Source organism: Delphinus delphis, chromosome 11 (assembly GCF_949987515.2).
Source record: "Delphinus delphis chromosome 11, mDelDel1.2, whole genome shotgun sequence".
NCBI lineage: Eukaryota > Metazoa > Chordata > Mammalia > Artiodactyla > Delphinidae > Delphinus > Delphinus delphis.
In genome coordinates this window covers 22,917,246-22,942,031 of record NC_082693.1, presented here as the reverse complement: position 1 = coordinate 22,942,031, position 24,786 = coordinate 22,917,246, and the positions used below count along the sequence as shown (strand labels likewise).

Sequence of the window (24,786 nt, the reverse complement as noted above, 5' to 3'; positions counted from 1 at the left end):
ACTATACCAGCAAAATACGGGCAAGTCATTTTTCCAGACTTAAAGAACATAATGTGAAAATTCATGGCTCAAAAGGATGCAGGAGTCCAAGGTCTACCTGGTCACAAAAATAGTGTCCAAGATCCTCTTACAAAACAATGAAAAGAAAAATAAAGCAAATTATAAATGAATTCATAGAGAGTGCTGATAATTACCCCTATATTTAAGAATAGTTTTGTTTAGGCAGGAGGGATAGTTACATGCTTCAAAAATAGGTCTTTTCATTATGAACTGCTCGCAGGAGAACTGATATTGCACGCAGGGTACTCTCTAATCTCAAGATGGATGGGGGGGGTTTCAATTGCACCGCCCAGAGTCAATCTTTTCCTGCTAGCCCTTACTACCGCAACAAAGAGAACAACACTCTGCTTTCAAAAGTGAAATAAGATCCTCATCAGATAACACTGAGTCACTGAGTGAGTCAGTCATGAGCAAAGCAGGTATAAAAGCCTTAGGATAAATCTTAAAGGAATTATAAGCCTAGATCAAGAAACCCCCCCTACGAAACAATTTGTTTACTATCCCACCTTTCATAGGAATTTCATGGTTTTGATGCTCATTTGATTTCAATCTAACATGCTTTGTAAAGAACCATTGAGTGTTTTCAAATGGGAGGGCAAACAATATCTTCAGATTGTGGTTGGGTTGAATGAAAATTCGTCTCATTATTATTGAATTCTCTCAGCCTACAAGGAAATCAGAATGGCACTTTACTTCGTTTTTCCTCATCTGCATCATAAATCCTTAATAAATCTTAAGGATTTATTATTTTAAGGGCAAATCCCCGAAACTAAAAGACACTCTCTCTCTCTCTCCTAGAACTTTACTATACACCCACTCACAAAGAAAACACTTCAGACATTTAAAATATTAATATATTTTTGGATAGTTGCTTACAAGTTTCCCTTTCGTCAACTCCTCTGCCATCTGTCTTTGGGGCCTAGATTTTTCCCAAAGAGGGATGGGAATGAGAAGGAGAATTTTTCTCCAGTGAAGTGACTTTCGAAAGTTCAGTTAGTACCATATTGCAACCACCAACACAGTAACTGATTCACATAAGGATCAAAGATGAATGCGAAAAACACTGGCTGAATAACTGACTGTTGGGGAACAAGATATGCACATGGTCCCCAAGAATTACCCCACAGACGACTTATTAGTGATTAAGGGGATTGGGTACCTTTACAATGGAGAGGTCCAGCGAACACCAGCTTAATCCAATGATTAAATTTAGCCTAACCACCATCCTGTACCTTCTAAAGAGAAGCAGTGTATTTTTGCTAGCAATGTTTAATCTAAATCTAATCACTAGGAAACCAATGGATGAACCCAGATTGAAAGACATACTTCTAGACAACTATCTCAGACTTTCCAAACATGTTAATGTCATGAAATGAAAAATAAGAGAAAACGAAAAAAGCAGGGAGAGAAGATAGTTCAAAAAAGAGACTAGGGCTTCCCTGGTGGCGCAGTGGTTGAGAGTCAGCCTGCCGATGCAGGGGACGCGGGTTCGTGCCCCGGTCTGGCGAGATCCCACATGCCGCGGAGCAGCTGGGCCCGTGAGCCATGGCCGCTGAGCCTGCGCGTCTGGAGCCTGTGCTCCGCAACGGGAGAGGCCACAACAGTGAGAGGCCCGCGTACCACAAAAAAAAAAAAAGAAACTAAAGAGACATGACAACCAATTGCTATTTACCATCCTTATTGAATCCTTCAAATCTACAAAACTACCATAAAAGATATTTTTTAACAGTTGGACAAGTCTGAATGGGGACTGTATATTAAGCCCTTCGAAACAGTTCAAGAAAAAAACACAAAATAGAGAGAAAATGAGAAAACAGAGACGGGAAAAATATTAAGAAAAACTCCAGTAAGTAGGGAATCCAGATCTCTGCTACTAAAATATTGTATTTGCTGTTCTTGTGTGATAGTAACGTCTTAAAGATGTACATATTTAAAGCATTAAAATTTTTACTCTAAACAAAACTTAGGTATTAATCTGATTTCTCAAGTGGTATAAACTGGGCAGTTCTTTAATCTGGATTCATTCATCCTGGCATCTGCCTTTGGATTTACCACCTTTGGATTTAAGGAATTTTCAGTCTCATGGGTTAATAAATATTCATCCCCTAAGTCCCTCTAACTGTAAAAAGACAAATTAGTGCAGTTGAAAGAAGATTAGCATCTAGGCACTTTTAAAAAACATTTCAAATTTCAGGAGTTTATTTAGCTTTTGTAAGAGTAATTTTGCCCAATGCGGAACCAGGGTCTCTGCCCTCAAACTATCCACAGTTTTCAAGGCCTGGATAGCTCATGTTTACTTTCAAAAGAACTTCTTGGGCATTTTCTATGTTTCTCACAAATCAAGAACAGTTTGCCACTTACAATACTAACAATTCCTACAAATTGTTTTGACATTTCCTTTTATTTTGAGTGGTGCTAGATTGTTCTGCTTCTTCCAACCTAAGAAGTAGCATAAGCCTAAAGTCACCATATAATGCACTGAACATCCTGAGGGACTTTTGAGAGATGAGGGTGCTACCAGAGTCCTTATTAACCTTTTATGGAGCATGTCTTTTATATGATTAAAGCTATAGATTTTCTCTTAAACAAATGCACGCATTCATATATACTAAACACTTTGCAAACAATTCAGGAAGTTCAGAGATTCTCTGAATCCTACGCTTTAACTCCAGGTTCAAAACCCAAGTTCTTAAATAAAACTTCCTGGCTTCAAATCCCAGGTCCACTGCTTATTTGCAGTGGATCCTGGGGAAGTTGCTTAAGCTCTCTGGGCTTTCCATTTGATCTTTAAAATGTGATGCTATTCGGTTGGCCAAAAAGTGCCTTCGGTTTTTAAGTAAAAATAAAAGACACATTTTTCATTTTCACCAAGAACTTTATTTATTTTTTGTAGAATAGAGGGTTTTTAAAATTTTTTTTTTAATTTTATTTAGTTAGTTAGTTTTGGTTGCATTGGGTCTTTGTTGGACACTAGGGCTTTCTCTAGCTGCGGTGAGCAGGGGCTACTCTTCGTTGCAGTGCGCAGGCTTCTCACTGCGGTGGCTTCTCTTGTTGCAGAGCACGGGCTCTAGGCACGCGGACTCAGTAGTTGTGGCTCACGGGCTCTAGAGAGCAGGCTCGGTAGTTGTGGCTCACAGGCTTAGTTGCTCCGCAGCATGTGGGATCTTCCCAGACCAGGGATTGAACCCGTGTCCCCTGCATTGGCAGGCGGATTCTTAACCACTGTGCCACCAGGGAAGTCCCACCAAGAACTTTAGTGAATAACGTATTCACTCTTTTGTTCCACTACCTTCTGCCATTTTTCAGGTAACTCTATAATTCCATCTTCCCAAAACTTTTTATCTTTTTGAGCAAAGAATTGTTCCAGGTGCCTTTTACAGTCTGCCAGGGAATTGAAATTTTTTCCATTAAGAGAATTTTGTAAAGATCAAAATAAATGGAAATCCGAAGGTGCAATGTCTGGTGAATATGGCAGATGAATCAGAACTTCCCAGCCAAGCTGTAACAGTTTTTGCCTGGTCATCAAAGAAACATGCAGTCTTGCGTTAACCTGATGGAAGATTATGCGTTTTCTGTTGACTAATTCCAGATGCTTTTCATTAAGTGCTGCTTGCAGTTGGTCTAATTGGGAGCGGTACTTGTTGGAATTAATCGTTTGGTTTTCCGGAAGGAGCTCATAATAGAGGATTCCCTTCCAATCCCAGCATATACACAATATCATCTTCTTTGGATGAAGACCAGACATTGGTGTTGGTTGGTTGGTGGTGGTTCACTTCGCTTGCCCCATGATCTCTTCCATTACACATTATTGTACAGTATCCACTTTTCATCACCCGTCACAATTTCTTTTAAAAATGGAGGGACTTCCCTGGTGGTCCAGTGGTAAAGAACCAACTTTCCAATGTAGGGGATGCGGGTTCAATCCCTGGTTGGGGAACTAAGATCCTACATGCCGCAGAGCAACTAGGCCCATGCGCCACAACTACTGAGCCTGGGCACTTCAACTAGAGAGCCTGTGTGCCAAAACCTACAAGCCCATGCACACTGGAGCCCGCATGCCACAACCAGAGAGAAAAACCCGCATGCCACAACTAGAGAAAAGCCCGCACACCACAACTAAAGAGAAGCCCACCCGCCACAACGAAAGATCCCCCATGCCACAACTAAGACCTGATGCAGCCAAATATAAAAAATAAATAAATAAAAGTAAAATGAAATAAAAATAAAAATGGAACATTTCTGTTACGTTTAGAGAATCGCATGCGGAAATATGGTCAAGAAGGTTTTTTTCACTTAACTTATGTGGAACCCACACGTCTAAGTGACGAACATAACCAAGCTGGTGCAAATGATTTTCACTGCTTGATTTGGATATTTTCAGTATGTCAGCTATCTCCCACGTGGTGCAACACTGATTGTTCTCAATTAACGTCTCCATTTGATCGCTATCAACTTCAACTGGTCTACCCAACCATGGAGCATTGTCCAGCGAGAAATGTCCAGCACAAGACTTCACAAACCACTTTTGACCCGTTCGATCAGTCACAGAACCTTCACACACTGCACAAATCTTATGTTTTGCGTTTCAGTTGCGTTTTTACCTTTCTTGAAATAATAAAGCATAATAGGCCAAAAATGTTGCTGTTTTCCTTCCATCTTCCACATTAAAATGGCTACACAAAAATTCACCAATTTTGATGTCTTTTTTTAAATGCACACTGATATGACAGCTGTCACATACAATCTAACAAAATTGTTTCTAATGAAGTTAAAGACAACTAAATGCTACTAGAGCCATCTTACGGAAAAAGACGGATGAACCTTTTGGCCAACCCAATAATAGTACTAACCTCAAACTGCTATGGTGAGGATTTAGTAACAGTGTCTGACACCTAGTAAAAGCTTGTAATTTCTAGCCACTGCCCTTCCTGTCTTATACCTCCTCTGTTTTGAAAATTTGCATGGCTCCTAATGACCACAGAATTAATTCCAAGCAAACTGCCATTACATTTCCCTCCATCAGATTATGATGTGCCTTCCCAGTTTTATTTAACAATGCTCCACCCTCGCCCCCATGCTCCCTGCAGTACTTGCCCCCTGCTGCTGCTCCCTGTACTTTCCTGCCTCAGTGCCTTTGCTTACACCGTTCCCTCCCCTTGGAACTGCCCTAACCATGCTACTACTCCTTCCATCTGCCTTGCCACCTAGCTACTCCCAACTGCACCCTTCAAGGCTCAGGTTAGATCCAAGCTCTTCTATGGAACTGAGCAGGTTGGAAATAAGTTTCTCCTTCCTTTGTGTTAACCATGGCTCTACCTGCAGTAAGTGTACATTTTATCCTGTTTTACAGAAATGCGCTTCCACAACTTTCTCCCCCACTAGACAAAAGCCCCTGTGTTCTGCTTATCTTTTCACGCTCCAAAGCCCCTGGCCCAGTTTCTTGTACATAGTAGCTCCACGATAAATGCTTGGTGAAATGAATCGTTAATCTGCAGGAAATAATTGAAACAGATAATATCTGAAATTGAATGTCATTTCCTCTCACATAAAATTTCACTAGCTTCTACTTTAATTAAGTCTAGTCCCTGGATGTTTATATTGGGGGCCAGGGAGTGTGGCACAGGGTAGGTGTTTCCTGAGTGGAAAAGCTCAGTTTTGTACAACAGACAAAGCTACTTAACAAAAGGGCAGCCACAGCTTTCTACTTGCCTTAATAGAAAGTGATAGTCTATCCTCTCTTTTTTGTTTAAAAAGACGTTTTAAGCCTTCTTATTTCCTCTAGATAATGTTTAGATGCATTCACTCATTCAAATACATTTACTGAACATTAACATGCTAGAGGCTGTGCACAAAGGTGAGTATCACAGACACTTCCTCTGCAGAGCTCACACTTGGGGAGAGACAGGCATCTTGCCAGACATAGCACAGGGGCTGTAATTTGAGCTAGAGCTGAAAGGAAGAGCTGGGCGAAGGAGCAGACAACACTGGCAGAGGGGACAGTCTATGCAATGGCCACAAGTCCTAAAAGGCATGCTTGGGATCCAGTGATGAGTCCAGTTTAGCTTGAGCACAGGGTGTACTTCAGTGCGATGGTTAAGAGATTGAAGTCTGAGGTGCAGGGATGGAGCCAGGTCACTACGGAGCTTTGAATTGTTTCTTATGGGGAGAATGGAGTTTTTGAAGCAAGAGGTTGAGATGAACAAATCTATGTTCTAGAGAGAAGTTTCTAATAACGGCAGCGTGGGAGTGGGGCTGAAGTGGAGAGAAGTTGGTATCAAGAATGTTAGAGAAAAAAATCCTGCCAGCCAGGCTCCACGGTGAGATGGAAGAAAGAGTCCAGTGCAGTTCCAGCCCTTAAGTAGTTTTCTCAAAACGTTTGGTGGTCCTCCTGTTCCATCCTCCGGTCCAGCTGCAATACCCTCCACGCTACATCAGCTCTGACATTACTCTCTCTGACAGTTAGTAAGCATTTACCTGAGTTAATTTAATGAACACGGTGGACATGATCTAAGTTGAAAAGATACATCAGATTCATATTGTGCCCTCAAGTGCCCAGGCACCATGGAGCAGGTTTCTCCTGGCTCATTCTGTCATTCATTTATTTATTATTCATTCACTTGCGGAGGTCCCACTATGTGTTGGCCATTATTACCCTTCATACCAAGGACATGGGGATACACAAGATGTTGTTCCTATTCTACAGGTGTTCAAAGCGAGGGCAGAAGTGTTAACTGTCATTTACTCAACAAAAGGAATCACTAATTGGTCTTCATCTTATATGAAGCTGTCTAAAAACGTGTTCTGGATATTGGTCACAATAGTAACTTGTAACTCATTTTTACCTTAAATGATTGGCTTTCTACGTGAACTGTAGAGCTGGGCTGAGGAGGGTTCCTGCTACAATGTCTGGGGTTACTTTGCTTATATTATACAGTAGATGTCTGTGAATCTGCCCACTCACTAAAATTTATTTGTAACCCCAAAATCAGTATCAGTGGCACTTTTGCAGTTGTTCATGGCCATGTACAGAGTGGCAAAAAATTTGAGTGCCCGTGTGCATGGTCCCAGCTGAGGTCAAACAAGGCAATGCTCTGCCTTCTCATTTCAGCTTAGCTCTCCTACTATAAATAAGTGTCCTTTACATGGTCTATCCTGTGCCATGTTTTTCATATTTCTGTGCTTCCGGTTGGTGATTTCAGTGTTTAAAATGGTCCCCAGGCATGAGGCTGAAGTGCTGTTTAGTGGTTCTAAATGCAAGAAGGCTGTGAGGTGCCTGGTGGAGAAAATGCATGTGTTCAGTAAGCTTAGTTCAAGCACGAGTTACAGTGCTGTTCATCGGGAATTCAATGTTAATGTATCAGCACCATTAAATAAGGTCCCTTTAAATGGAAGCAAGGGTATGTATTGGTCAGTTGTGAAGACGCTGTGACAGAAGCTCACAGGAACCTAAGCCCGTGAATCCCCTAGAAGCAACGGTTCAGTAGGCACTAATTCAGCATTTTGGTGACTTTGCAGAATGTCACTACTGCAACAAACAAGAATCAGCTGCATTCTGTCAGGTCAGGAGTACAGAGAACACACTGATTTTTTCTCAGCTCTACCTCCTGAGGATTCAGGAATGCCACAGAGGGAGGAAACAGAAATCACTTTCTGCTAAGTGAAATAAGTCAGGCAGAGAAAGACAAATACCACATAATCTCACTTATATGTCCAACCTAAAAAACAAAAACAAAATAAAATGAAAACAGACTCACAGATACAGAGAACAAATAGGTGGTTGCCAAAAGGGAGGGTGATGTGGAGGTGGGTGAAATAGGTGAAGGGGATTAAGAGGTCCAAACCCCCAGTTATATAACAAACAAGTCATGGGGAATATGGTCAATATTATACAGCAATAATATATGCAGCATAAGGAATATGGTCAATATTATTATAATAACTTTGTACAGGGATCGATGGTTATTAGGCTTATGATGGTGATCATTTCATAACATATGCAAATGTCAAACCACTTTGTAATATACCTGAAACTAACATAATATTGTATGTCAAATGTATTTCAATTTTTTTTAAAAAAGACAAAAAAATAAAAAAAACGAATTACTTTCTGGGTCCTGTAACACTTCAGTAGAATTAGTTGGTATTTCCTGTGCCTGTAAAGTCACTTAGACACAGTCTCACAAAGAAGGTCAACATAAATGGGTGTTCTGGTATCACCGTTTTCTCTTGGGTGAAAACTTTATGCTTAAAGTCGGATACTCCTTGAAGACCACCTATTCCCTGCTTGATACTTAGTTTTTTGACAACTCCAACAATCTGGGTAAAAGGCCTCTGAAAGGGGTGTTCTGGGCCAGACCTCAGACAAGATCAATTTAGACCCTGAAGAACCAAAAAGCCCACTTTTCTAACCAAATAATCCATTCTTTAATTTCTAAAAATTTATAAACAATAAGACTATTTAAGTCTCACCAAATTATCCAAAACTTCTGAGAATGCCCCGGAATCCCATGTTTCCCCTCAAGCAGGAAGCAACTCCCAGACATCAGTGTACTAAGAAGCCAGCTTCCCTACTCCAAGAATTCCATGCCTTTAAACCAGAAGCATTAACGGAGAATTCCATCCTGTCTTCTTGACTCTTTCCCAAGGTTGAGCTAGTGTTTATTTGTTAAAGAAAACAGTCATCCAAACACAGATCTGTTGAAATGCTTCCAAGCAAGATGAGAGGCCAAGGCAAGGAGGAGGAACAGCTAATCAGAAACCCAGGGCAAGAAAAGCTGGGTCCAAAATAAATATAGTACAAAATGCCCAGAATAGCCCAGAAAGACAGCTGATGACCTTTTCTTCTAAAATCTCTTAATATCACAGAATCAAATGGACCAAATATTTAAAGCCAAGCATATAACTACTACCATGAAGGTAAAGGAATAAAGTAAAAACAAACATACAAACAAGAAAAGATGACGGTACAACAACAACTTGTGTTTTGAAATACAAACAAAAACACAGATGGCAAATACAATTTACTGTACCTCATTTAGGAGTTGGTCGTCGGCCCGGGATTACGCCTCAGTTCAAGGTAATGGTCACAGGAAGCTGTCAAGGCTATTTCAAACTTTGAAAGCAACCATAATGTTTCTAAGGAGATAGCATATATTATTTTTTGCCTGAAGCTTAAATGAATCTTGCGACGATGCCTGTGAATTGCCACACCCCTAATTTAAGTCTCCTCTTGGCTGGAGCATCTCTGGGCCATGATCTGACAAAGAGAGGCTAGCATTATGGACGCAAGGAACACTGACCACACCTTTGGAATCCAGCCTCATTTCTGTGATTATAACGCACAAAGCCTTGAGCTACTGCTAAACAATGGATTGAAGAATGACTGAAAACCCTTCTCCCACTTCTTTACTCTCAAAGCGATGGAGACCCTGGCTAACTGAAATTCGGGTGCCAGAACCCAGATTTCCCCAGAATACCACAATATTAAACCACAGATCCACTAAGCGGGAGTCAGAATTCCCGCAACCCTCTTCCTCCTTAAAACACTGCTGAGACTACATACGTAAGTGCCATTAGAGATGCTAAGCCCTCCTCGTTAACCGCGGAAATGCATGGCGACTTGAGAGGAACACACACCACCTGTGCAGCTACACAGCCAGCGTGTATGTACGCCCACACACACATGCTCCCTACATATTTTGATTATTTAGACGTGTAAACATTTCCTGCTCTCTGTCAACAGTTACACTCTTGCATATCTGTATTAAGGAGAAAAAAAGTCAAAGGCACTGACCAGTTTCCCAAGAGGTGAGGAGAAAAGAAAACAACCGAGAATAAAAAGATGGCTATGGGCTTCCCTGGTGGCGCAGTGGTTGGGAGTCCGCCTGCCGATGCAGGGGACACGGGTGCGTGCCCCGGTCCGGGAAGATCCCACATGCCGCGGAGCGGCTGGGCCCGTGAGTCATGGCTGCTGAGCCTGCGCGTCCGGAGCCTGTGCTCCGCAACGGGAGAGGCCATAACAGTGAGAGGCCCGCATACAGCAAAAAAAAAAAAAAAAAGATGGCTATGACTTTGGCAAGTTAAGCAAAGAGCTTCAAGCAGCCCTCCAACTCCATCCACATGCTCACACACATGGAAGCGTCTGCTTAAAGGAAGGGTTCTAACAGCCCAACTAAATCTCCATTTGATTGTAAAGGTGATCTTAGACATTTGGTGAGAGAGAGAGATAACTAAAGGGAAGAAAAATAAAAAGGAAAAGCTTTTGTGAATTTCATGAAGAAAAGAAATTCATTTATGTATTATCTCAGGTTATGATGAACCAACGAAGCACAAGACAAAACCACATATGTGACACACGATTCCAAACAAGATAGCCATCCCCAAGCAGTATTTTCAGAATGTTTAGTTCAAATTGCCTAGAATAAAGAATGTTTGGTCCAAGACACATAGTCAGGAGATAGAAAAAGTCAAACCCCATGTAGTAATTAAAGTGATAGAGATTGCAAGAAGGGTATGGACAAAGGGCACACAGGGACCGAGCTGGGGTGGATGCTGTTCTTTGGGGATGATGCTATCTCAGTGGCTACAAATCGCCTGCTTAGAAACCACTACACGACCGGGTGGAGTGATCCTGTGGGCAGGCCCGCGTAACGGCCTGCACATCCCCATGGCCTTCCTCGGCCTAATGAAGAGGAGGCCGTGCTGAGGTCCCACTTCATTCCTGTGCCTGGGTCCATTCCACCTCAAGGTGGTATAACCAGACAGCTTTCACCACCGTCACCCATGATCTCAAGAACCACTACCACATGGGAGAGACCAGGGTGTTGCCTGCACTCTAGGCAAATGATATTTCTTCTACTTGTCAGTCGCCAGAGCATCTAAATGTCTTAAAGTACAAACATTCCAAAGTTCTCAGTTTACTTTAAATCTTTCCTACATGTTCTCCTCCACCAGCTTCATGCAGATACCCCTGGGTGTAAGAGGATAGAGGTAAGAACTTAAAAGTAATTATTAAGTGATAACACTATTTAGCAGTTAATCTTATTTTATTAATTCAGTTGAATCTATTAAATCATTTCAATGCTAGATTTTGTTGTTGTTGTTTTTTGTGGTACGGAGGCCTCTCACTGTTGTGGCCTCTCCCGCTGCGGAGCACAGGCTCTGGACACGCAGGCTCAGCGGCCATGGCTCATGGGCCCAGCCGCTCTGCGGCATGTGGGATCTTCCCGGACCGGGGCACGAACCCGTGTCCCCTGCATTGGCAGGCGGACTCTCAACCACTGCGCCACCATGGAAGCCCTCAATGTTAGTTTTTAGATATCATTTTTAATAAATAATTTCTTCAACATCTGGAACCGCAAAACGTATCCAAATTTTGTGATACTCCCAACTGTGGGGCTGTAACATGAGAACTGAGAATTTAAGCAGAGACATGAGATAAGGCCAAAGGCAGCTTTCATAATCCAGCTATGTCATATATTTAAATTCAATGTCTTGAATATTTATTTATGTAGTTTAACATAAATATAAACATCCTTTGATGAACAAAGCAAGTGTATGGGAGCTGGTTAAAGTAAATGTCAGTGTGAAAATGAATTTATATATACTCATATGGCCTGCACAACAGTCTGGTCATTTGTTTTTTACTTGCTGTGACGTTCACTATGTTGTGAACTTAGGTCATATCTTAAAACTACTCCTTCCCCTACTATCATAAGAACCAAAACCTGCTGTCACAGAACTTCTGACCTGGGGCAAACCCATGAAAGAATACAGCATTCAGAAAAATACAGCTACACCCCAAACTTGATATTATTACATTTACAAAACTCACAGAATCTTCCTCTGCCTCAAAGTCTCAGTCTAACTTTCTCATTTTACAGATGAGAAAACTGAGACCCAGGATTAATAATACACCTGAAGTCCCACAGCTAATTTGTAGGGAGGTCAGAACTAGAATTTCAGAGTCTTGGGTCAAATGTTGTCTTTGACTCAACTCACTCTAAAAGCTTCCTTTTTAGAACACTAGATTATTCATTTGTTAGATCATAATCACACTGAGGGCAAAATCAAGCTTCATCTACACCATTTGCCCCAATATCTAGTCCAGAATTCATCAACAAGTGGAAAGGTGTCCCCAGCCACAGCCAGTTGGAATGGACACACTATACCAGCTGTGGTCTGTAGTGAATCACCCACAGAGCCCCTCACCGAAGCTCCTCGGTACATAAGGACACTTGTTTGCAAAATGCCTCTCAAGAATTGACAGTGTAATATATAAAATGATGAATTTCCTTTGTGCAAAATAACCCAGCTTTCCTGTGAATCTCAGCTCCCCTGGTCTCTTCCTGAACTAACGGAGTAAAACAGTTCCAACGACCAAGAGGGTCTTCACTGACACACCCTGGAGAGGGACCTGCCAAGGACACAGACAAATGTTTCTCTTCATCTTTCCTCTGAATTTCAGTTTAAGGCGGCACAAGTAGGAAAATATTTGTGTTAGTGTTCACCATACTTAAAAAAAAAAACACTAAGTTAATCTCATATTTTAAAAAAATAATCTGGAAACTTCTACAAAGTATCAGATACAGAGTCAAATGGGTGATATCAGTAATAATAACAATCAGAAAAATAATAAGAATATTGGTTATTATTTTTAGTGCCAGTGCAATGCACCCAGCAGCACACTCCTGACACTATCGAAGTAAATTGTCACAGAAAACCTATAAGGTAGGTGTGTCCATATCCCCATTTTACAGATAAGGAAGCTGGCACAGAGACATCACGGGGAAAGAAAGGAGAGCTGCGATCTGAACACAGAACAGTCTCCCGGCAAAGCCCACATGCTCACATCCTGTATTTGTTTGAAAAATACATTTATTCTTAGTTTGGTAACTTTACTAAGTTCATTCTTGACTCAAGATTCATACTTTAGGGACTGGTTCTTCAAAGCTTCCTTAAAACAAAAGTTAGACTTAATAAAGTTGTTCAAAAAATGCTTTGAGAGCTCCAGCCTGCCTGCCCAGATCAACTTTTATTTCTCTGTTCATCTCCTAGACTCTTCAGGTCTCCGAAGCTGATTCCTCCTCTGGGTTGTCACTTGTCCAGGCTCTTGATCTGCCTGGTGAAATACCCTAACCGTTTCTAGGGGAGCCCAGACACATCTGTCTTCCGGATCTATTTTCTCTTCTTGTCTGTAATTCCTTCCTGAACCCAACCGAAGCCCTCTTCAGTCAGGGGGGCAAAACCTTACCACATCACACACATATGAGAGGGTGCTTCCAGCCAGCCACACCCCCAAGAGTAATCTATGTTCCTAACCAGCATGCTTAGAACATCACACTGAAGCAGACACATCACCTGTCTACCTAAAATCAACTTGTCTGCTTGTAAAGATGTTCACTTCAACATTATTTCACAGGGCTGCTGAATCCAAATTACTGAGTTGTCCCTGACCAAAATACAATCATCAGCAAAAGATATGCACAAAAATACTCATTGGAGCACTATTTATAATACACCCAAACTGGAAACTACCAAAATAGCCAGTAACTACAAAGTAAACATACAACTGAATACCATGATAGTAAGGAAAATGAAAAAAATAAACTATACACAGTATCCTAGAGGCATTTCACAAACATAATAAGCAAATAAGCCAGACACAAAAGAATATAAACTATATGATTCTATTTATATAAACTTTAAAAATAGGCAAAATTATATCAATGGCATTAGAAATCAGGAAATTGGTTACTCTAGGGATAGAGGGAGGAGAGGTCTGGGGTGCTGGTAATTTTCTGCTATCTTGTGATGGTTACACAGATGTGTCCACTTTGTGACAATCATTCCATCAAGCCATCCACTTACGATTTGTGCACTTTGCTCTGTGTATAAGATACTTCAATAAAAAGCTGACTGAAGGACGCCCTGGAGGACATCTGGTCTGCTCTCCTTAGGTGGCGTAAGAGTAACTGTTTCCCGTAGATGTTAAATACCTCAAAGGCACACAGGAAATCCGCGGAAAGGCTGGTCTAGACATTAGATCTCTTAACTCACTCTCCAGGTACCAAAGCTACCTCTCAAATTTGGGAGGATGTTTCTCTAACTTCCTTCCTTGTTGTGACTACAGCAAAGGTTCAGAAGGGTTAGGATCACATTCCTGTTAAGAACACAACCCAGAAGGTTCCGGGCTCCAGCAACAACTGTGCCAAGGATGAGCGTTTAAACACTATTTAGAATATGGCAAATCAGCAAAGTCAGACAGCACGGTGTTCACACCCTATGTTCTTCCCCTCTTCCAAGCTGTGTGATCGTCTGCACGCTCTTACCTCGCTCTGAACCTCAGTATCCTCATCTGGATCACCATCACTGAAATATCAACTCCTACTTTACAAGGTTGCCAGGAGGATAACACAAGGTAGTAGTGTCAGAGCAGTGCCTAGCACGTGGCAAGCACTCAGAAAAGGCATTCGTTGAATGAGGATTGATTGAATTGGTCAAGTGCTTGTCACTTAATAGAAGTTCAATAAATAGTTAAGTATCATTATGATTACTGAGCAAAAGAAACAGGGAGGAAAGGAGTAAATGAGCTTATATGGAAACACCTCACTTCTCTAAGCCTGTGGGGTCATTAATGGGTCGACCAACAATTCTCACTGACTTATATGGGGCACTAAAACGACCTGTGGGATAAAGAGCAATAAAGGATTTGAGAAAAGGGCAGGGCTTTTTATGTGTTAACCAGGTCTGTGTTTTCCTTTCTCCACGCAAATAAAGATTTGCTCACTGACTGTCACAACATGTCAAAGTTCTACAACCACCTATGTTAGTCATATTGCTTTTAGAATTTAAAAAATTTTAAAGGGGGTGGTGGGTCATAAATTCTCACAGACTTAACAAGGAGACTACATAGTCAAGTAACTTTACTCCTGGGAAAAAATTTACACACTGAGTGTACTGAAAGGTCTTAAAGATGTCACCAATGAACAATGATGAGGAGGGAGTTTACTTACATTTACAAAAACAAGTTTAATATTGGTTTTTTTTCTTCAGCTCTTCAAATCTTCCATGTACTGATTAGCAATCTGATCCATGAAGTTCTCTTATACTGAAAAGAAACAAATATAAAGAAGATAAATTAAAACTCACTGCAAACTATAACACACCATAATAATTTACCATATAATTTACCTAAATTATTATATAAGCAAAGAACATCAAACTAGATAACACGTGTGCAATTAAAAACAATACAATGTGTTAAGGACCAACAGATTTAACTGACTTCCTTCCACCTGTCTTTCTGCTGTTCCTTCTCTCCCTTCCTTTCTCTTCCTTCCTCCCTTCCGGCGTTCTTTTTTCCTTACTTCCTCAGTTACTGGACAACCTCAAATATTCCTTGAAGCCTGACCTTCAGCAGAAACCCACCATCATTAATTTTTGTAGCACAAAGTACCTGGCACATGGTAGGTACTTTATAAATGTTTGCTGAGTAAATGAATGAACCATAGTTTACCAATACTCAGTTGTTAAGGCTTTAAAAAAATGAGGAAATTTACTATTTTCTTGTCCAACAAGAATACATAAACAATATATAGAAACATATACACTGTTCTTTAGACTTGTCTGATTCCTGTATCTTTTCTTTTTTTTTTTTTTTTTGGCTGCAATGGGTCTTCATTGCTGCATGCAGGCTTTCTCTAGTTGTGGTGAGTGTGGTCTACTCTTCGTTGTGGTGTGCAGGCTTCTCATTACAGTGGCTTCTCTGGTTGCAGAGAACGGGCTTCAGTAGTTGTGGCACGTGGGCTCAGTAGTCGTGGCTCGCAGGCTCTAGAGCACAGGCTCAGTAGTTGTGGCGCACGGGCTTAGCTGCTCCGCGGCATGTGGGATCTTCCCAGACCAGGGATTGAACCTGTGTCCCCTGCGTTGGCAGGTGGATTCCTAACCACTGCACCACCACGTAAGTCCCCCTCATATCTCTTTTATTTTATTTTATTTTTTGTTGTTTTTTTAAAATAAATTTATTTGTTTTTATTTTTGGCTGTGTTGGGTCTTCCTTGCTGCGCACAGGCTTTCTCTAGTTGTGGCTAGCAGGGGCTACTCTTGATTATGGTGCATGGGCTTCTCATTGTCGTGGCTTCTCTTGTTGCAGAGCACGGGCTCTAGGCGCGTGGGATTCAGTAGTTGTGGCATGCGGGCTCAGTAGTTGTGGCTCACGGGCTCTAGAGCACAGGCTCAGTAGTTGTGGCGCACGGGCTTAGTTGCTCCACGGCATGTGGGATCTTCCTGGGCCAGGGATCAAACCCATGTCCCCTGCATTGGCAGGTGGATTCTTAACCACTGTGCCATCAGGGAAGCCCCTGTATCTCTTTCAAATAACGTATACTTAGAAAAAATTCCCAGTAGTCTATATGTGGGCATGAATATCCTCACCATTACAGTACTACCATATATTTTGGTCGTGAAGGAATGCTTAGGAATAGTAAAAGTTCCAATACCTCATAACTACCTCCACCCAAATGAGAAAGCTGAGTGTCTCCAAGTTAAATACTAGAGACGTTACCTCACATGTGCTTTTCAAATGTATATATGATCAGGGCCAGTTCTAGACAAAATTATGAAGTAGGAGTGTAGCTGTTTCCTTCTCTCTGCCCTTTTGAGGAGCCAGTGATCTCACATGTTTGATTAATCAGGGAAGCGATAGGATCAGCTCCAAAATTCCAACAACTTAATGCATATGGTTCTTGAGAACATTTTCATTTAAAAAAAAAAAAAAAAGAGCTTCAGAAGAGGCAGGTGCTTAACACTGAAATAAAATGTGTTACTAAAATGGAATTTGGGCATGAATGGGGGATAGAGGTTGTCTTGAAGGAATTTCTCAGCTCAAGTAAGATTCTGTCCATTCAGCCTCCCCTAAAGCTGACTTCATATATGACCCTATATACACACCAATCCAGGTAAATTTTAAGCAATTAACCATGCATACATAAGCAAGCCTGATTTTAAGACCAGTGTGTGCTCCAACAGTAAACAGGTATATTAATCAGCAGTTTTCAAAGTGAGTGTCTAGGAACCCTGCCCCCCAGGTGCTTCTGAGAACAGAGGCGGGGCTGAGTGGATGTGTGGTAGCAGGCAGAGCAATTTCACCTTTATCTGTTTTATACTTTGATCCAAGATTTAGTTGGAGAATTGGTTCCTTGAGCTGCTTATAAAAGGGTGCAAACTGTTAACAGTGATTACATTAAAAAAGCTAGGGCAGAAATCCCAATGAGCTTATAACGTAGCTGATCGAGAAACATAATCACACCAAAATCCAACCACCATCTCTAACAGGGCCTTTATGGGAAAATGTGAGTTCCAGCCTGGGTCCCGGAGCACAGGTCAGTCTGAGTCTGAGCAGGCATGAGCCAGGCCTTCTCTTCCTTGCCACCCAGTGCCCCGGAACAAAGGGCAGAAGGAGGGCCCCTACACTGCGACAAGCACTGAGCCCACAGTGAGGGCATGAGACTAGGGTGGGGAGGGTCTGTGAATATCGCAGAGGTGGGGAGACAGGGGGCTCCAGCAGGGAGCCAGACGCAGAGACTTCTGTGAGTCAGTCACTTCTCCAGGCCCTGCCTCATCCCCATCAGCGTCCTTGCTAGAAATTACATGTGCAAAGTTTAGGTGTTTTACATATGCCAGGGCCTTGAACAGGAATGAGGAAGGAGAAACGTCAGTGGAACAGTTTAAGGAGAAGAAAAAAATATACCTATGTTCTATAAGGCCCACTTCAAAGCAACATGTAAAATTAGAAAACAATTTTTTTTAAGCGTATTATAAGAAAGTATTGCCTGAACTTGCTCCAGAGGAATTCAGGTTAACTAAGAGGCAATGGGTATATTCAATCCCTCCCTCAGCACAGAACTCTGATTATTTGGCCTAACCAGGACTGAATACATAAAAACATTTATAAACATGAACCACTAGATTTTTTGAGTTTCCATTGTGAGCCTTGTTTAAATAAGTCAAAGATATCCTTTGTGATACAGTTTTGATCAAATTCAAGAGACTTTAGTCATTTCCTTAGAAACAGATGTAAGCTATAAATATGAACTAACCAACAGTCAGCCACTCACAAAAAGGCTCACTGACAAGTTTAATTTAAAAACAAGAACACATTATTAAACTCAAAAGTAAGCCATAAAAAAATCTGAACCCATGCAAACAACATTTCTAGCAGAAAAACCCTTACTGTAATGACAAGGATAATTACAAACAACTTTTTATATGACTCACAAACCTTTCCTACACAGAGGTTACAAAAAACAAAACCCAGCCTGTATTTGCATCCATTTAATAAAACAAACCCTTAACATCCTTCCCAAATCTCAGATTTCAAATACCAAGAAAATTCTCCAAACCACTAAATAAGTGACTTCTGTATATCCCTTTGAGATGGAAAACACATGTATTACTACTGCTTATTTTTTAAATCCCTCTGATCTTGTAAAGCATTACCATCATAACTGAGAGCAACATGTTAGACTAATAATCGTTAGGAAGCAAAGTTGCTGTTTACTATAATAATGCCACATTTCGTATTTTAAAACTAAATGGAATCCAAAGTTTCTATTCATGTTAGACTTAAGTGTCTAAAGCAGGAGTCTGTATGCAGGGCAAATACGGTCTGCCACCTGTTTTTATAAAGTTTTATTGGAACACATCCATGCCCATTTGTTTACATGTCATCTACGGCTGCTTTTGCAAGACACAGGGACAGAGTTGAGTAGTTGCAACAGAGACGGTAAGGTCTGCAGAATATAAAATATTTGTTATCTGACCTGGCCCTTTAAGAAAAAGTTTGCTGACCTCTGGTCTAGGAAACAGCTATTTCAGTGGACTAAATCCTGAAATGAGAAACACTAATCCTGGTGTAGTCATCTCGCTGGGTAACTACCTAAGTCACTTCACCATTGACGCTTTTTCTCATTTACAACACAACAAGTCATATGTATTGGGAACTTGTGTATCCGACACTATTCTAACGGCTTTACTTTTAGTAAATGAACAACAAATTCATTCATTTAATTCTGGCAAAAACAGAGGGAAGTGAATGATTATCCCCATGAAACAGATGAGGAAACTGAGGGAGAGGGGTTAAATTAACCTGCCCAAGGTCACATTTCTGTTACATGGAAAAACTGGGAACAGAACTCAGGCAACCTGGGTCCCGTGCTGGTATTATTACTCTCTGTGCTGTACTGATATTAATTTTAATTTCATAAAAGTCACAGATAATAAAAGGAAATCTCAAAAGGTTAGTTAGAAATGTTAGGTAAGTACAGTAAAGTACACCTCTGCATGGTTTAGGATAAGATACCTAAAATAACAATAATATAACTGGACTTCCACAGACTCTTAAGACCCTTCTGATTCTAAGATTAGAGCTAATCTTAGGGTATTGGGAATATAAAAGCCTACAGTACTCTCTTTTTTACCAGGAGAAATCAAAGACTCAAACAAACTGACCAATGTCTATCTTTCCCTTGATAAACAAGGCCCCTCCAGAAAGGACAGTTCAGGCCCTTCAGAAAGCCTTCAGGATAAAGACGTAACCAGCGGGACCCTAATCTTCCAAATTTGTTCCCATTGCTTCTTATCCTCCACCATTTTTTAAAAAATAAATTTATTTGTTTATTTTTTGCTGCGTTTGGTCTTCGTTGCTGCGTGCGGGCTTTCTCTAGTTGTGGCGAGCGGGGGCTACTCTTTGTTGCGGTGCGCAGGCTTCTCATTGCAGTGGCTTTTCTTGGTGGGGAGCACAGGCTCTAGGCACGCGCGCTTCAGTAGTTGTGGCATACGGCATACAGGCTCAGTAGTTGTGGCTCGCGGGCTCTAGAGCGCAGGCTCAGTAGTTGTGGCACGTGGCCTTAGTTGCTCCGTGGCATGTGGGATCCTCCCAGACTAGGGCTCGAACCCATGTCCCCTGCATTGGCAGGTGGATTCTTAACCACTGTGCCACCAGGGAAGTCCCGCCACCATTTTTCCATTTGGGAAAAGGCTGAGGGAGCATCAACAGAAATTATGGAATGACTACTCTGCATATCTGCAGCAAGAGAGTGCTAGCCAGATTATCAACCACTACATGGTTCAGGAAGACATCCCCTTGCTGAGTCATCCCCACCACATCCAGAAATTCTCCAGGATGTCTGGGGGAAATGTGTCACCTAAATGTGACCCAGTGCTCTTTTGTACTGAAAGATAGGTTTGTATGATCCAAACATACCGCTAAATTACTCATCACCAACTTCACACTTAGAGATGATCATAGCCATCTTCTTAGGCTAGTTTTTGATTGGTTCCCATATCTGCAAAGTCCAAATCCTTGAGTTTGACATTTAAGACCCTCCTCATTTTATCCCTTACTTACTTTTCCAATCTTATTCCTGTTTTTGGTCTTTCATGTAAACTGGATGGCCTGCTCTTTCTCCAGCAAATCATGTCGACTCATGCTTCATCCCTCTACTCTTGCTTCTGAGGCCATACTCAATCCAGACTCCCCTTTTTTCACTTCTACTGCCAACATCGCATCCAGTGTACAAGCCAAATCTCTGTGCTAAATATTGTGGAATATAATTTTTATTTCCTATGAGGGTTGGATCTTCACAATCCAGGAGGGGAAACAAGTACATAAAGGACTAAACTAAAGATGTATATTAAAGGTTCAAAGTGCTACAGGACCCAGACCAGGGGATCTAAAAAGATGTTAGAGAGAGGCCATCACTGAGTCGGATCTTGAAGGAAGGGGGGAACCTTATAGAGTGGTTGAGTTCATAAAGTCGTAGGGGTAACTATACAGGATAAAGGTTTACATCATAGACTTCAAAGCCAGATAGTCCTGGGTCCAAAATCCTGGCTCCCTTTGACCGGAAATAGGGTGTGTAGGAGTTACAATCAAATAAATCAGGTTGATGCCTAACTATGCCCCAAACCATATTTGTAGCCAGTCCTCACGTCTTGTTCAAATAATAAAGCCTTTCATATTATGCCCCCATGTAGTCTTCCCATCTCTCACTGCCAACAGCGTTTCATGTTTCAACCCATTCATTCATTTGGGCATCTAATCACACATTGATTTCCACTGTTTAAATATTCCCAGAGTATGTTTTGCCTCCTGAATGAGATTTTGTTATCAAAGAATAGACTGTTTCAAATAGACCCTTGGCATTTTCAAATTGTAGGTTCAAGGTTCCTGACAAGTAAGGCTAGTTTAGCTGAGAAGTAAATTTAAATTAAAAACTTGGGCTGTTTGGCTAGTGACATGGGGCCCAGCCAACCATGAACATCTGTATTCCAACACAGCTTTGTTTTCTGCCTCCAGTAACTCATATGAACAGACTGAAAACTTATTTCTATGTGGGATGGTTAGACAAAAAGCTAACGGCTAGGACTAGGGATAGAAGTAAAGATCAAGTGAAGCAGTACAAGAAAGTGATGACTCTTAGCGAAAAAAAAAAAAAACCAAAAAAACAGAGGTTAAAGAGTTGAAGAAATTATACATCATGTATATTTGAAAATCTGAGGCTGGACAAAGGGCTTCAGACTAATCCCTTCAGTGTTAAAAAGGTTAAGTGTCCAGTTTTGTGTGTGTTCTCACAGTACTAAGCACCATGCTGTAAACACCAGCTGAAAGAACAACCTGATAATCTCCGAGGTCCCAGAGTCCTCGGTGATCCCACTTTCCATGTCAAAATCAAATTCAATAGTCAAATTTCCCTCGAGGTTGCAAAATTTTAGTATTCACAATGTCTACTGACATATTACATCAAATAAGGGCCACGTTTTTATTTATTTTTAACATCTTTATTGGAGTGTAATTGCTTTACAATGGTGTGTTAATTTCTGCTTTATAACAAAGTGAATCAGTTGTACATATACATATGTCCCCATATCTCTTCCCTCTTTCATCTCCCTCCCTCCCACCCTCCCTATCCCACCCCTCTAGGTGGTCACAAAGCACCGAGCTGATCTCCCTGTGCTATGCGGCTGCTTCCCACTAGCTATCTATTTCACATTTGGTAGTGTATATATGTCTATGCCACTCTCTCAGTTCATCCCAGCTTACCCTTCCCCCTCCCCGTGTCCTCAAGTCCATTCTCTGTGTCTGCGTCTTTATTCCTGTCCTGCCCCTAGGTTCTTCGGAACCATTTTTTCTTTTAGATTCCATATATGTGTTAGCATACGGTATTCATTTTTCTCTTTCTGACTTACTTCACTCTGTATGACAGACTCTACGTCCATCCACCTCACTACAAATAATTCAATTTCATTTCTTTTTATGGCTGAGTAATATTCCATTGTATATATGTGCCACATCTTCTTTATCCATTCATCTGTCTAAGGGCACATGTTTTTAAATTAACATGTTTCACAATCATATTTGTGTTGTTTAGTAACAGCTTGCCTTTTTTTAATCTTTTATTTTTTTCAGTACGCAGGTCTTTCACTGTTGTGGCCTCTCCCGTTGAGGAGCACAGGCTCCGGACGCGCAGGCTCAGCGGCCATGGCTCACGGGCCCAGGTGCTCTGCGGCATGTGGGATCTTCCCGGATCGGGGCACGAACCCGTGTCCCCTGCATTGGCAGGCAGACTCTCAGCCACTACAAAACCAGGGAAGCCCAGCTTGCCTTTTTTTAAATTCTAAAGTTTTATGCCCAGCTTTGCCAATATTGGCAAATTATTTTTTATTTCCTAAAAAGATTCTAATTCAAAGATTCTAAGAAATTTTGGAATTCAAAAGTTGTTATTCTTTGCACTTTTTACTGAATTGATTGAAGTGATTAAAGTCTGCCATAAAGTTTTATGTAAAAATAAATATATGCACGACTGCACGTGTTATGGGGCAGTACGCTGGGAGTGGAGGTGAGAGAATGAACACAGCTCAGCTTCCGGGCACACCGATTTTCCTTTGTGACAAATACTTTAAACTTCATTTTTTTATGACAAATATCATGGACCACAGTGAAAATCTTACATAACAACATATTAAAACTTCATATGAAAAATATTACGAACCATAATGTAAAATTTACCTGTTATATTTAAACAGTGGATTTCAATTCATCTGGGGGCAAGAATTTTAGAGTAGATGTTCCCATTATTTGCACACTTCTTGAAGCATAGGGGTAGTTTGGTAGAAATCAGAGATTGCTGACTGCAGTCAGTCATGTCCTCAGAGGGAAAAATATTCTATAAATGTTCTGTCCCTTATGAAAATATAGGAAAAACAACTGCATTACCCCTAAGACTCTGGTCTCCATACCCAAGAAATCCTATAGATTCAAGTCCTTCCTCCTCTATCATTAATTAATGTGTTACTGCAAATATCACTCAAAAAATATGAGATCAAACCACTTGGATCCCACAGCATTCCGAAAGAGCATTCTGAACTAGTGTTAAATTTGTATAGTGATTGTTTGAATTAAAACAATGACTTCAGCTCACTGGTATATAACACTTTATCATGCCAGTAGAACTCTGTGAACCAACATACCCCGGTGAGGTCATCATAGCTCTGGAAAATGGGCTGACCCATTATGAACTCCATCACTGCTGACTCAGCAGTAAGGACTCTTCCCGTTAAACTGCCCCACATGGGATAGGTGTGTTTTCTTTGTCAGACTAGACTCATGATCTCTGCATCATGTGTGTTTAGAAAGAAATGGATTGGTGGGTTCACTGACTTATTTCCTAAGAATTACGCTCCTGAAATATAAGGAATTGAATATATATATATAGGCTTACATATATACATTCAAAATACAAGACCACCTTATAATAAAGAAGTGTCCAAGTATATCCAAAGCTGAGAGTTTCCTGCCTAAGAGAGGTCCAACTCAGCTACCTCCTGTTAAAAATCCTGTCAACCACCATAAGACCTGGGGCTTTATGGACTTATTTAAACTAGAATAAGATGTATTCGTTTAGAAAAACACCAGTTAAAATACCTATTTGATTTTCAGCTTCCATATTCAGAAAGATACAATGACCTATAAATTTTCTAAATCTCAAAAGAGAATCCATAGCAATTATAAAAAAGGATACAGGATGAAACATTTAATGTTCCACTCCTCATGTACCCCTAACCTTCAATAAGAAAAAAATACAAGGGACAAAATGAAGCTCACCTCTATCATGAAAGGTTCTACCCCACAAAAAGGCAACCCCACTTCTTTCAAATCATACCGTCCAAGGCTGACGCCCTAGCTTTTCTTATCCTCTTCATGCTATCAAGAGATTGTTTGCTCTCTTTCTTTTCCTCCCCTTTCCTCTTTCTCATTTTAATGGGGGCCAAATTGGTAGATGGCTTTTTCAAGGGTATACTGGCAACTGGCAGTGGTTATCGTAAGCCCTAAAAATTTGGTAGCCTTTGACCCAGCACTCCACATTAACTAAGCTAAACTAAATGCTTGGAGAAGTGGGCAAGGATTTTTGTACCTAATTTTCACAACGTTATTTATAAGAAAAAACAGAAACAATCTAATTGTGTCTAGCAATAGCTACACTGAAGTACACCCATTAGATAGAATATTAAGCAGGCCAAGGTTTAGAAGGGTGTGGTTACCAATGGTTAATGACACAGAAGGATGTTCATGATATATTGATTTTTGTAAATATACATGTACATAAGGTAAAAAATCAGGAAGGATAACCATCTATGGTTTTCAATACTTCCTTCTTCCCCTTCATC

General features: G+C 40.9%; 1 protein-coding gene across 7 annotated transcripts in view; it reads right to left on the bottom strand.

Moving 5' to 3' along the window:
- PPFIBP1 (PPFIA binding protein 1) overlaps positions 1 to 24,786 on the bottom strand; it is a 177,850-nt gene that overhangs the window by 107,270 nt on the left and 45,794 nt on the right. For all 7 annotated transcript variants that reach the window (XM_060024499.1, XM_069541193.1, XM_069541191.1 and 4 more), the window contains one exon: positions 15,075 to 15,169. The gene's annotated coding sequence lies outside the window, so the exon portion shown is untranslated. The remainder of the gene's footprint in view (positions 1 to 15,074; positions 15,170 to 24,786) is intronic.